Here is a 13,215-nt window from a genome sequence, read left to right on the forward strand (position 1 = left end):
GCGGCCGAAGGAGGTGTTGGCTTTGGGGATGACCAGTGAGATATACCTGCTGGAGCGCATACTACGGCTGGGTGTTGCTATGGTGACCAATGAGCTAAGATAAGGCAGGGATTTGCCTAGCAGTGATTTATAGACGATCTGAAGCCAGTGGGTTTGGTGACGAATATGTAGTGAGGACCAGCCAACAAGAGCGTACAGGTCACAGTGGTGGGTAGTATATGGGGCTTTGGTGACAGAACGGATGGCACTGTGATAGACTACATCCAATTTGCTGAGTAGAGTGTTGGAGGCTATTTTGTAAATGACATCGCCGAAGTCAAGGATCGGTAGGATAGTCCGTTTTACGAGGGCATGTTTGGCAGCATGAGTGAAGGAGGCTTTGTTGCAAAATAGGAAGCCGATTCTAGATTTAACTTTAGATTGGAGATGCATAATGTGAGTCTGAAAGGAGAGTTTACAGTCTAACCAGACACCTAGGTATTTGAAGTTGTCCACATATTATAAGTCAGACCCACCGAGAGTAGTGATTCTAGTCGGGTGGGCGGGTGCAAGCAGCGTTCGACTGAAGAGCATGCATTTAGTTTTACTAGTGTTTATGAGCAGTTGGAGGCTACGGAAGGAGTGTTGTATGGCATTGAAGCTCGTTTGGAGGTTTGTTAACACAGTGTCCAATGAGGGGCCAGATGTATATAAAATGGTGTTGTCTGCGTAGAGGTGGATCTGAGAGTCACCAGCAGCAAGAGCGACATCATTGATATACACAGAGAAAAGAGTTGGCCTGAGAATTTAACCCTGTGGCACCCCCATAGAGACTGTCATAGGTCCAGACAACAGGCCCTCCGATTTGACACATTGAACTCTATCTGAGAAGTAGTTGGTGAACCTGGCGAGGCAGTCATTTGAGAAACCAAGGCTATTTAGTCTGCCAATAAGAATGCAGTGGTTGACAGAGTCGAAAGCATTGGCCAGGTCGATGAAGACGGCTGCACAGTACTGTCTATTATCGATCGCGGTTAAAATATCGTTTAGCACCTTGAGCGTGGCTGAGGTGCACCCATGACCAGCTCGGAAACCGGATGGCATAGCGGAGAAGGTACGGTGGGATTCGAAATGGTCGGTGATCTGTTTGTTAACTTGGCTTTCAAAAACTTTCGAAAGGCAGGACAGGATGGATATAGGTCTGTAACAGTTTGGATGTAGAGTGTTACACCCTTTGAAGAGGGGGATGACTGTGGCAGCTTTCCAATCTCCGGGGATCTCAGACGTTACGAAAGAGAGGTTGAACAGGCTAGTAATATGGACTGCGACAATTTCGGCGGCTAAATTTAGAAAGAAAAGGGTCCAGACTGTCTAGCCCAGATAATTTGTAGGGGTCCAGATTTTGCAGCTCTTTCAGAACATCAGTTGTCTGAATTTGTGTGAAGGAGAAGTGGGGGGGCATGGGCAAGTTGCAGCAGAGGGTGCAGAGCTGGTGGCCGGGGTAGTGGTAGCCAGGTGGAAAGCATGGCCAGCCGTAGCAAAACGCTTGTTGAAATTCTCGATTATTGTAGATTTATCGGTGGTGATAGTGTTTCCTAGCCTCAGTGCAGTGGGCAGCTGGGAGGAGGTGCTCTCATTCTCCATGGACTTTACAGTGTCCCAAAACGTTTTGGAGTTACAGGATGCAAATTTCTGTTCGAAAAAGCTAGCCTTTGCTCTCCTAACTGCTTGTGTATATTGGTTCCTAACTTCCCTGAAAAGTTGCATATCGCGGGGGCTGTTCGATGCTAATGCAGTACGCCACAGGATGTTTTTGTGCTGGTCAAGGGCAGTCAAGTCTGAAGAGAACCAGGGGCTATATCTGTTCTTAGTTCTGAATTTTTTGAATGGGGCATGCTTATTTAAGATTGAGAGGAAATCAGTTTTAAAGAACAACCAGGCATCCTCTACTGACGGAATGAGATCGATATCCATCCAGGATACCTGGGCCAGGTCAATTAGGAAGGCCTGTTCGCTAAAGTGTTTTAGGGAGCGTTTGACAGTGATGAGGAGTGGTCGTTTGACCGCGGACCCGTTACGGACGCAGGCAATAAGGCAGTCGGTGTATTTAGAGGGTAGGTTAGTCAGAATGATATCTATGAGGGTGCCCATGTTTACGGATTTAGGGTTGTACCTGGTAGGTTCCTTGATAATTTGTGTGAGATTGAGGGCATCTAGTTTGGATTGTAGGATGGCAGGGGTGTTAAGCATATTCCAGTTTAGGTCACCAAGCAGTACGAACTCTGAGGATAGATGGGGGAAATCAATTCACATATGGTGTCCAGGGCACAGCTGGGGGCTGAGGGGGGTCTGTAGCAAGTGGAAACAGTGAGACACTTATTTCTGGAAAGGTGGATTTTTAGTAGGAGCTCAAACTGTTTGGCCACAGACCTGGATAGTATGATAGAACTCTGCATGCTATCTCTACAGTAGATTGCAACTCCACCCCTTTTGGCAGTTCTATCTAGACAGAAAATGTTGTAGTTGGGGATGGACATTTCTGAATTTTTGGTGGCCTTCCTAAGTCAGGATTCAGACACTGCTAGAACATCAGGGTTGGCGGAGTGTGCTAACGCAGTGAATAACTCAAACTTAGGAAGGAGGCTTCTGTTGTGAATATGCAAAAAGCCAAGGCTTTTACGGTTACAGAAGTCAACAAATGATAGCGCCTGGGGAGTAGGAGTGATACTGGGGGCTGCAGGGCCTGGGTTAACCTCTACATCACCAGAGGAACAGAGGAGGACTAGCATAACGATATGGCTAAAGGCTTTAAGAACTGGTCTTCTAGTGTGTTGGGTACAGAGAATAAAAGGTGCAGATTTCCAGGCGTTGTAGAATAGATTCAGGGCATTATGTACAGACAAGGATATGGAAGGATATGAGTACAGTGGAGGTAAACCTAAGCATTGGGTAACAATGAAAGAGATAGCATCACTGGAAGCTCTGATTGAGCCGGTCTCCACGTGTATGGGGGGTGGAACAAAGGAGCTATTTAAGGCAGTTTGAGAGGGACTTGGGGCTCTACAGTAAAATTGAATAATAAGAACTAACTGGAACAGCCATAGGCAAGGCATATTGACATGGGAGAGAGGCATAAAGTAATCACAGGTGTTGTTCGAGAGAGCTAAGACAACAACTGGTAATGGCGATGAAAGTTTGGGCTGAGGCTAAACAGATAAAACAGGACAGGGTACCGTGTAAAGGAACAGTCCAGCAGGCATCAGCTGTGCAGCTGAGTGATCATAAGGTCCAGTGAACAGCAATGTGAGTCCGAGAGCAGTTCGAATTGGTGCTACAGCACAGGCGATCAATTGCGTGTGCTAGCGGGCCGGGGCTAGCAGATGGATCTTCATGGTCATCGCAACGGGAAGCCTGTTGAAACCACAGACGATTACGTCAGCAGACCAGTCGTGATGGATCGGCGGGGCTCCGTGTCGACACTAGGAGGTCCCGTCCGGTTGACAGAGAGGTAGATAGCCGGGAGATGGGCCTGACTCGAGGCTAGCTCAAGGCTGATTAGCCAACCACAACATCCATTCGGTTGCAGCTAGCTAGTTGCGATGATCCGGTGTTAAAGGTCCAGTGATTCAGTGATTCCGGCAGAAAATCTGATATGTTCTGGGTTGATAACGCGCCGTGCAGACTGGCCGATAATAGTCCAGGCTAGAGCTGGCTGGTAGGCAGTGCAGGCAACGGAAAATGGTGAAAAAACTCGCTAACGGTGGCTAATAGCAGGTAGCTAGTTAGCTGGCTACTCCCGTCCGGTAGACAGAGAGGTAGATACCCGGGATATGGGCCTGGCTCAAGGCTAGCTCAAGGCTAACTGGTGCTTGTTTGGGGGCAGTTGTGATCTGATGTTCTGGGTGAAAACCGCTAACGGTGGCTAATAGCAAGTAGCTAGTTAGCTGGCTAGCTAGTTTCAACTGGAGATTCTAGATAAAAGGTAAGTAAATAATAGAATCCGTTCCACATTGAGTGAGGCGGGTTGCAGGAAAGTATATTTTGAAGAAGGATGAAAAGTGTGATAGGGGAAATATATACAGTGGGGCGAACAAGAATTTGATACACTGCCGATTTTGCAGGTTTTCCAATTTACAAAGCATGTAGTCTGTTATTTTTATCATAGGTACACTTCAACTGTGAGAGACGGAATCTAAAACAAAAATCCAGAAAATCACATTGTATGATTTTTAAGTAATTAATTTGCATTTTATTGCATGACATAAGTATTTGATCACCTACCAACCAGTAAGAATTCCGGCTCTCACAGACCTGTTAGTTTTCTTTAAGAAGCCCTCCTGTTCTCCACTCATTACCTGTATTAACTGCACCTGTTTGAACTCGTTACCTGTATAAAAGACACCTGTCCAAACACTCAATCAAACAGACTCCAACCTCTCCACAATGGCCAAGACCAGAGAGCTGTGTAAGGACATCAGGGACAAAATTGTAGACCTGCACAAGGCTGGGATGGGCTACAGGACAATAGGCAAGCAGCTTGGTGAGAAGGCAACAACTGTTGGCGCAATTATTAGAAAATGGAAGAAGTTCAAGATGACGGTCAATCACCCTCGGTCTGGGGCTCCATGCAAGATCTCACCTCGTGGGGCATCAATGATCATGAGGAAGGTGAGGGATCAGCCCAGAACTACACGGCAGGACCTGGTCAATGACCTGAAGAGAGCTGGGACCACAGTCTCAAAGAAAACCATTAGTAACACACTACGCCGTCATGGATTAAAATCCTGCAGCGCACGCAAGGTCCCCCTGCTCAAGCCAGCGCATGTCCAGGACCGTCTGAAGTTTGCCAATGACCATCTGGATGATCCAGAGGAGGAATGGGAGAAGGTCATGTGGTCTGATGAGACAAAAATAGAGCTTTTTGGTCTAAACTCCACTCGCTGTGTTTGGAGGAAGGAGAAGGATGAGTACAACCACAAGAACACCATCCCAACCATGAAGCATGGAGGTGGAAACATCATTCTTTGGGAATGCTTTTCTGCAAAGGGGACAGGACGACTGCACCGTATTGAGGGGAGGATGGATGGGGCCATGTATCGCGAGATCTTAGCCAACAACCTCCTTCCCTCAGTAAGAGCATTGAAGATGGGTCGTGGCTGGGTCTTCCAGCATGACAACGACCCGAAACACACAGCCAGGGCAACTAAGGAGTGGCTCCGTAAGAAGCATCTCAAGGTCCTGGAGTGGCCTAGCCAGTCTCCAGACCTGAACACAATAGAACATCTTTGGAGGGAGCTGAAAGTCTGTATTGCCCAGCGACAGCCCCGAAACCTGAAGGATCTGGAGAAGGTCTGTATGGAGGAGTGGGCCAAAATCCCTGCTGCAGTGTGTGCAAACCTGGTCAAGACCTACAGGAAACGTATGATCTCTGTAATTGCAAACAAAGGTTTCTGTACCAAATATTAAGTTCTGCTTTTCTGATGTATCAAATACTTATGTCATGCAATAAAATGCAAATTAATTACTTAAAAATCATACAATGTGATTTTCTGGATTTTTGTTTTAGATTCCGTCTCTCACAGTTGAAGTGTACCTATGATAAAAATTACAGACCTCTACATGCTTTGTAAGTAGGAAAACCTGCAAAATCGGCAGTGTATCAAATACTTGTTCTCCCCACTGTACAACAAAATACAAAAAAAGAAAAAAACAGGCTATTTACACTGACACACAACAGCGTACACGACCGCACTGCTACGCCATCTTGGAGATCGAGGGATTGTCCTTCCCAACTCGTGTCTTTAGTGAAAGTCCTCTATACGACTATACATGCCAGCTGCAGACTGAGACGATAAGGTCTAGTGCATTGTCTTCTTCTTCACCTTATGTAGAGGTTCAGAGTTTCAGAGTTTCTCTATTTCAAACGTGTGGACTAATGTCTCACGTTTTATGGTCTTTCTGGTCTAACCATTTTGTAATGTGTAACTTCAGCTTCACACTTCTTGGTCTGGTAGAAATTCAACCATTTGCAACATCCGGCTTATACTGTAGTATGCTTGGTCTTCCTTTAGTAGTTTTAAACCATTTTGTAATGTTTAGCTCACGCTCCACGTCTGCTGGTCTGTAGAGTTTCAACCATTTTAAGCCGTGAGGCTTCCTGGTCTGAGGTGAATTTCGTCACAAGGCTTTTTATGCACTCGGGGTAAAAGGGGCATTCCATCATGTTTGTGCTCATCTGGGCGTGGCCACTGACTGAGAACAAATCAATATGGAAAACAATCATCTCATCTAGAATGATAAAACAACATTGTTATCTTCAAAAATGTATTATTATACTTAATCATTCATTTTATACAACAATTAGATGCAAACCTCATAACTGGGAAGTGTACAACCCCAGAGATACAGTTATGTTGTTCAACCGTCTTCAATGACATCACAACATAGTTACGGAGTTGACATGATCGTTCTTTAAGTCCCCACCAACCATTTCCTACATTCTTTTAAGTAGGAATATTGTTTCATTATCCACTTTTGGATGTTGGAGTTTTTGGGGTAGACTTCCTTTGTCTCACAGGAAATTCCCTCTCCCAATACTGCATGGCACGAAAAATAAAGTTTCTGCAAGTAATTTACGACCGGTCATAAAACTGGCCCCCAGGAAAGAAGGTGTTCAAACCTTTGCCTAGCCGGCATATTTGATTCTCAGCACATGAGGGCAAGTCATGACAGTCCCCCTCTGGTGGTTCAATCTTGATATTATTATGCAAGTTGCAACCAACCATAAAAATGACCATGGGATGTCCTGGTTGTGGATCGCCATTGCGGTCCCCCTCTGGTGGTTTACCTTGGGAGGATCTCTGCAAGCTGCAGGCCACCACAAGAATGGGCAGCGGGCGTCCTGGTTGGGCATCGCCGTTCCGGACCCATCGTCTGGTCATCCAGGCTGGTAGATCTGGGCAGTAACTTAGGCAGATGTTAACAACACACACAGTCAAGAAATACATAATTACATTTCTTTCCCAAATGAACAGCATTTTGGCACTAACTGATCGTTGTATGGGGAACTTGTTTATGGCTCTATCACTTCCTAAGTGTCAGAGAAAATGAATAAAAGCATAAACAAAAGAGATACAAAATAGAGTTACCACACCTTAATCATCTAATTGGACTATATTCTATATACGCCCACGGTCTTGGCTAAATGACTCTATCATGGTATTGTCTCTAATGTCATGTCTAGGGTTTTCCTACTTAGTGGTGTGTTGCTTAGGCACTATCCTAAGTTGATAACTACATGATAAGTCTACAGTTTGTAAGGCACTAGCTTCGGACAGTCTACAGGGATGACCTATGGACTTCTGGGGAGAAACTGGTGAGTACGGTAGCTGTAGAATCAAAAGCCTCAGGGTACATTTTCAACTTTACCCAGGCTGGTGTTTTGCTCGGACCCTTAAGTGATCCTAGCATAAATCATCATTAAATGTTCTGTTGTACATGTGCGTTTATGCTTACACAAGCGCGCATGCCAAGGGAAAGAATGTATCCTGGTAGGCTGCAACCTGTTAAGAATGAGTCTGACATTATCAGATAATTAAATGTCAATGCCTGGAGGTCAGTTAGAATTGGTGTTGAGGGAACCTGTAGTGGTTTTACTACAGGTCACGTGGCGATAGATATGGAGTCTATTTCATAACTGTGTTATCCCTGGAGGAGCTAACCTCACGACGGAAGTACTCTATAAGCACTAAACCAGTCATGCGTGGTGTGATCATGGTTCATGACTTTAATAACTTTCTATTTATTAGTGGCATGTGTGTTAACCATCAGAAGAGTGTTTTGGGAGATTCCCTTCCACGTGTTGCAATCTGAGTGACTACTAACTCCTCTGTCGCTGTTGTCAAGGGCAATTTGACTTGTTAGGTCTCTAACCTTCTTACTGATTGTCTGGACTGACTGTTGCTGGCATTTTTACTGGTACTCAAGGGGACCAGTTATCCTATCGATTTATTCTGAAATGTTATCCTACCGGAATACATGATTAGAGCATTTTACTAGTTGCATTGAAGTTGAAACTACACATGGCAAGGAATGTTTTGGAGGTGGAAAGTCCACTGGACTTCTTTTACGACCAGTGTGGAACACCTCAGTGATATCTCAGATGTGTTCTAAGGTTATCCCCGTCTAGGGACTTGTCTGCTCCTCTCTGTTCTCATGGGAAAGTTTACAACTAGATTTGTTTCCTGCTCTGGCGGTCTCGTCCAGTGTTGCACATAGTCTCGACCCCCCCACCGGCCTCGACGAGGCTCATCATGGGTCTGGGCTAGTAATCCCCCCCTTTGTGTCTTGGGAGCCCCCCCACCAGCGGTGGGTGTTGGTGTCCGAGGTACAAACGAAAAGGTCGGACCCTTTGTACGAGTTGTCAGCAGCCGCGTGGTTAGTAGATTGGCTGTAACCATTCAACCAAATCTCCTGGTGTTTGTGCTTAAAAACGCTCAGTGGCTGTCGTGGCCTGTCAGTCACCACAGCGTCCGTGTGTGGCAACCATTCCAGCACCTGCGAACTGAGACGAGGATATCTTTCTGCCTTATGGCACAGCATTTCACAAGTGGGAATCATCTGGTCAACTGCGGGACTGATGCCGTTTGATTAATGGTAAAGGGTTTCAGTCCCCCTCAAAGCGGAAAATGTAATATCGCAAGCAGAGTACACTCTGCACGTTGATTCTTTTATTCCTGAGACGGCCGCAGTGCTTTGGGAAGTGTCCGTAGGACAAGAGAAGTTAATCTCAGCTACAGTATGGCATGACTCTCAGGAGGAGTGAAGTGGCTCATTCACAGAGACTGCTGGCATGAAATCATGAAAGGACTGGTCAAGTCAGGTTTTCTGATTGAACGTGATGAGATATCGTAATATCTCCTTGGGTCAGATGCTTCACAGAAAACTTTCGAGAAATCTTTTTCAAAAGAGGTTCTTTTGATAGATGCTCTTTGTGGATAACTGTGTCACAGTCAGCGGTAGGAGATGACAGTATGGTCAGTGGAGACAGCATGGTTGGTCTTCCAATCCATCAGTGGGATCAACCGATCCATCAAATCTACTTTGAGTCGCAGGGGTTCACTTTCGATGCTGGTAACATACACAGGGTGAACAAGTGATGCGTCTTGGAAGTGTAGTTTCAGCATGAGTTGCATTGTGAGAGGCGAGGTAGTCTGGGTGAAACCTCAAAGTGAAGTATCGCAAGTCCCCTGTAGCTCAGTTGGTAGAGCATGGCGCTTGCAACGCCAGGGTTGTGGGTTCTTTTCCCACGGGGGGCCAGTATGAATATGTATGCACTCGCATGGTAAGTCGCTCTGTATAAGAGCGTCTGCTAAATGACTAAAATGTAAATGTAGAATGTTCCATTTTCAACAAACGTTTAGCTGGGTTCAATGCCCTTTTGAGATCATTGAACAACATTTGAGAGATGAGCGATATTGTCGAGCCCGAATCAATTAGCGCATGACAGGTTAAGCAGTCCTCGAGGACTGTTTCCAGGTATGGGCTGTTTGAGTTGCGTTTTGTGGTCATATTCCCCACAAAGTGGAGTGGTCGTTCGCAATGACGTGATGTGTCATTTCTGTACACTGTTCATGGTGAAAACAGATTGACTTATCGGGTTTCGAGTGGAATTGGCTCTTGCAATGTTTTTGACCTTTTTCTTCACAACATTTGTATCAGAGACTATAGACAAAGCTTGTGGAATTGTGTCTTGATTAAGCAGGCCCTGGATTGGGTCTCGAGTGAGACCGGGAGTAATTTGATTGTTAACGTCCTTGCTAAGGGTGTTAATTCTGGCCTGTTGTCCGGCAATTCCACGTCTAGTCATAGTGACTTGTCTTTTTCCTGTTTATCAAATTCTTTCCGGTTCTTTATTTGTCTTAGCAGAACTTTTAGCAAGTATTGGCGTATGCTTCTGTCGTCCTTGAACCCTTTTTCACCCTTGTTACACTTGTGCTCAGACACTTTGGTTGGATTGGGTGCAGGAACGTAGCGATCCAGTCGATTGTAGCGGTAGTCGATGTACTTTACGATTATTTCGACCGTGGTGGGTATTGGTATCGTGGTTTTGTGATAGAAACCGCTGTTGTAACGTTTAGCTCACGTTTCACGTCTGCACCCAATTGCACAGGGAAATTCCCTCTCCCAATACTGCATGGCACGGAAAATAAAGTTTCTGCAAGGAATTTACGACCGGTCATTAAACTGTCCCCCAGGAAAGGAGGTGTTCAAACCTTTGCCTAGCCGGCATCTTTGATCCTCAGCCCATGAGGGCAAGTCATGACACTTGACAGCTTGCGATGTGGTTGAATAATAGGCAAATTATATGAGTGAATGTGTATGTGCGTGCACGTGTGTGCATGTGTATGTGCGTATGTGTGTGTCCGCGCATGTGTGTACCCACACCCTCATAAAATATGTAGAAAAGAGGCTTATAATTACATAAACACACACACATACACACATCCTCACATAAACCAGCTTTAATTGAAGCCACCACACTCTCTCATATACATATATTACAGCCTAAGTAATAGAGGTCCTGACTAAAAGCATATAGAATTGGTAAAGTACACTTATATTAGCTTGTCATTTATAAGGGATATCTGGAGAAGGGGAATTAGGCCCAGGTTTTAGCCTTGACAGGCTATTATAATAATCCAAGCTACTTAGGATAACAGTGAGATACTAAATACATTAAATCCACTTCCTGCTCCAGCTAGGCTAGCACACCAAAGCAAACTAGTGAATAATGCGGCAGTGCACAGTCCCTATTATTATGGAAATCAGACAGAGACCATTTATGTTGATTAAGAGTCATAAAACACATGTAAAGTCACTAAGACACACGAGCACAAGGCACGGACATGCATAAACACACACACACACACACACACACACATACACACACACACACACACACACACACACACACACACACACACACACACACACACACACTCAGACACACTCAGACACACACACACACATTCCAAGAGAAGCAGGTTGATGTGTTTGTACAGGGTCCTTAGCCTAGAGGGACAGCTGATACATATACCTTCCCTTCCTCATAGCCAGGGCTAGACACAGGTGTATACAAAGAGGGGGGAATAAAAGAGAACGTTCAGATTTGTTTTTCACTTGTTTCTTTTTAGGGCGTCTTTACACTACACTACTTTGATGACACATACTAGTCCCAGGATAGGTATTATTATTATATTAGAAATACTATGTCTTCTTACTCTCTGTTCTCTTCTAACTCTCTCTTCTGTTCTTACTCTCTTCTCTTCTTACTCGCTCTTCTCTTCTTACTCTCTTCTCTTCTTACTCTCTCTTCTCTTCTTACTCTCTCTTATCTTCTTACTCTCTTCTCTTCTTACTCTCTCTTCTCTTCTTACTCTCTTCTCTTCTTACTCTCTCTTCTCTTCTTACTCTCTTCTCTTCTTACTCTCTCTTCTCTTCTTACTCTCTTCTCTTCTTACTCTCTCTTCTCTTCTTACTCTCTTCTCTTATTACTCTCTTCTCTTCTTACTCTCTTGTCTTCTTACTCTCTCTTCTCTTCTTACTCTCTTCTCTTCTTACTCTCTTCTCTTCTTACTCTCTTCTCTTCGTACTCTCTTCTCTTCTTACTCTCTCTTCTCTTCTTACTCTCTTCTCGTCTTACTCTCTTCTCTTCTTACTCTCTCTTCTCTTCTTACTCTCTTTTCACTTGTTTCATTTTAGGGCGTCTTTACACTACACTACTTTGCGACACATACTAGTCCCAGGAAATGTATTATTATGGTATTAGAAATATTATGTTTTCTTACTCTCTCTTCTCTTCTTTTCTTTCTTTTCTTTTCTTGTGTTCTTTTCTCTTCCTCCTTTTTATATTCTCTTTTCTCTGTGGACCAAATAGTATAAATATAGGTTCCCTGTCCATCACTGGAGATTAGAATCAGTGCGTTATCAATGGCAGAGACAGTGTGGATGTCAACAGCTCACACACACACACTAATGCATGCATACAAACACACACACATACTGACAAACACACAAACACATATCCTCCAAAAAATACAGACTATTTTATTACCTGACCCTGTGAATAGTTACTTGGTTAAGCCTAAGCAGCGTGATATTTTTACAGTTTATTTTTACAGTGAATATCATTTGGGTTTCAGTTTATCACGAGCACTCGGATATCGGCCAAAATGAGAAATAGCATTGACTCTGGCATTGCAATAGAATCCCATAAAAGATTTGTGAAACCGTTTCTAAAATAATCTCTCTCTCTCTCTCTCTCTCTCTCTCTCTCTCTCTCTCTCTCTCTCTCTCTCTCTCTCTCTCTCTCTCTCTCTCCCTCTCTCTCTCTCTCTCTCTCTCTCTCTCTCTCTCTCTCTCTCTCTCTCTCTCTCTCTCTCTCTCTCTCTCTCTCTCTCTCTCTCTTCTCTCTCTCTCTCTCTCTCTCTCTCTCTCTCTCTCTCTCTCTCTCTCTCTCTCTCTCTCTCTCTCTCTCTCTCTCTTTCTCTCTCTCTCTCTCTCTCTCTCTCTCTCTCTCTTTAACATATTGGTTTCAAATCACACACATAATATAAAATAAATTGCTATTGGAAGATATCACAAAACAGAAAAATGCAATACATTCAACAAACAGAATCCTAATGTCTCCAGAGTACATTATTTAACCCTTTAATATTATATTGAGTATATTCCTGCTGTTACCTCTAAGACATATCCATACCGACATCTCTTTCATCATCTGGGGACTGATATCCAACGAATGCGAATAATAATAACAATTTGGTGGGTGCTTATATTTGTCCTATTTCACACAAGTACAAGTGTGTATTAATATGCATGTGTGAACTGGATTTATTTTTTTATATCACAGCTCTCCCTGAGACACCCTCAGAGAGTGGGGTCACAGCCACAGAAATTGGCAACTGAGCAGCTGCAAGACCAATGACAAATACAATATATTTCCCCAAGATCTGTCAGTTATTTAGGTGGGAAGATTACCCAGGCTAGGGGTTGGGAAAGTAGATAAGTATGGTGTATTAATGGCCGAATTGATACACTGATCTATGCAAAGTCAATATGACTAAATGGTATTGGTTTAACCCCTCTGAGACTGCAGCAGGTCTGTTAGACATGTGTGTGTGTGTATATGTTGACACCCGCACTGTCTCTGCCATTCATAATGCACTGATTAAA

The sequence above is a fragment of the Coregonus lavaretus genome (assembly GCF_964263955.1).
Source record: "Coregonus lavaretus genome assembly, chromosome: 3".
Taxonomy (NCBI): domain Eukaryota; kingdom Metazoa; phylum Chordata; class Actinopteri; order Salmoniformes; family Salmonidae; genus Coregonus; species Coregonus lavaretus.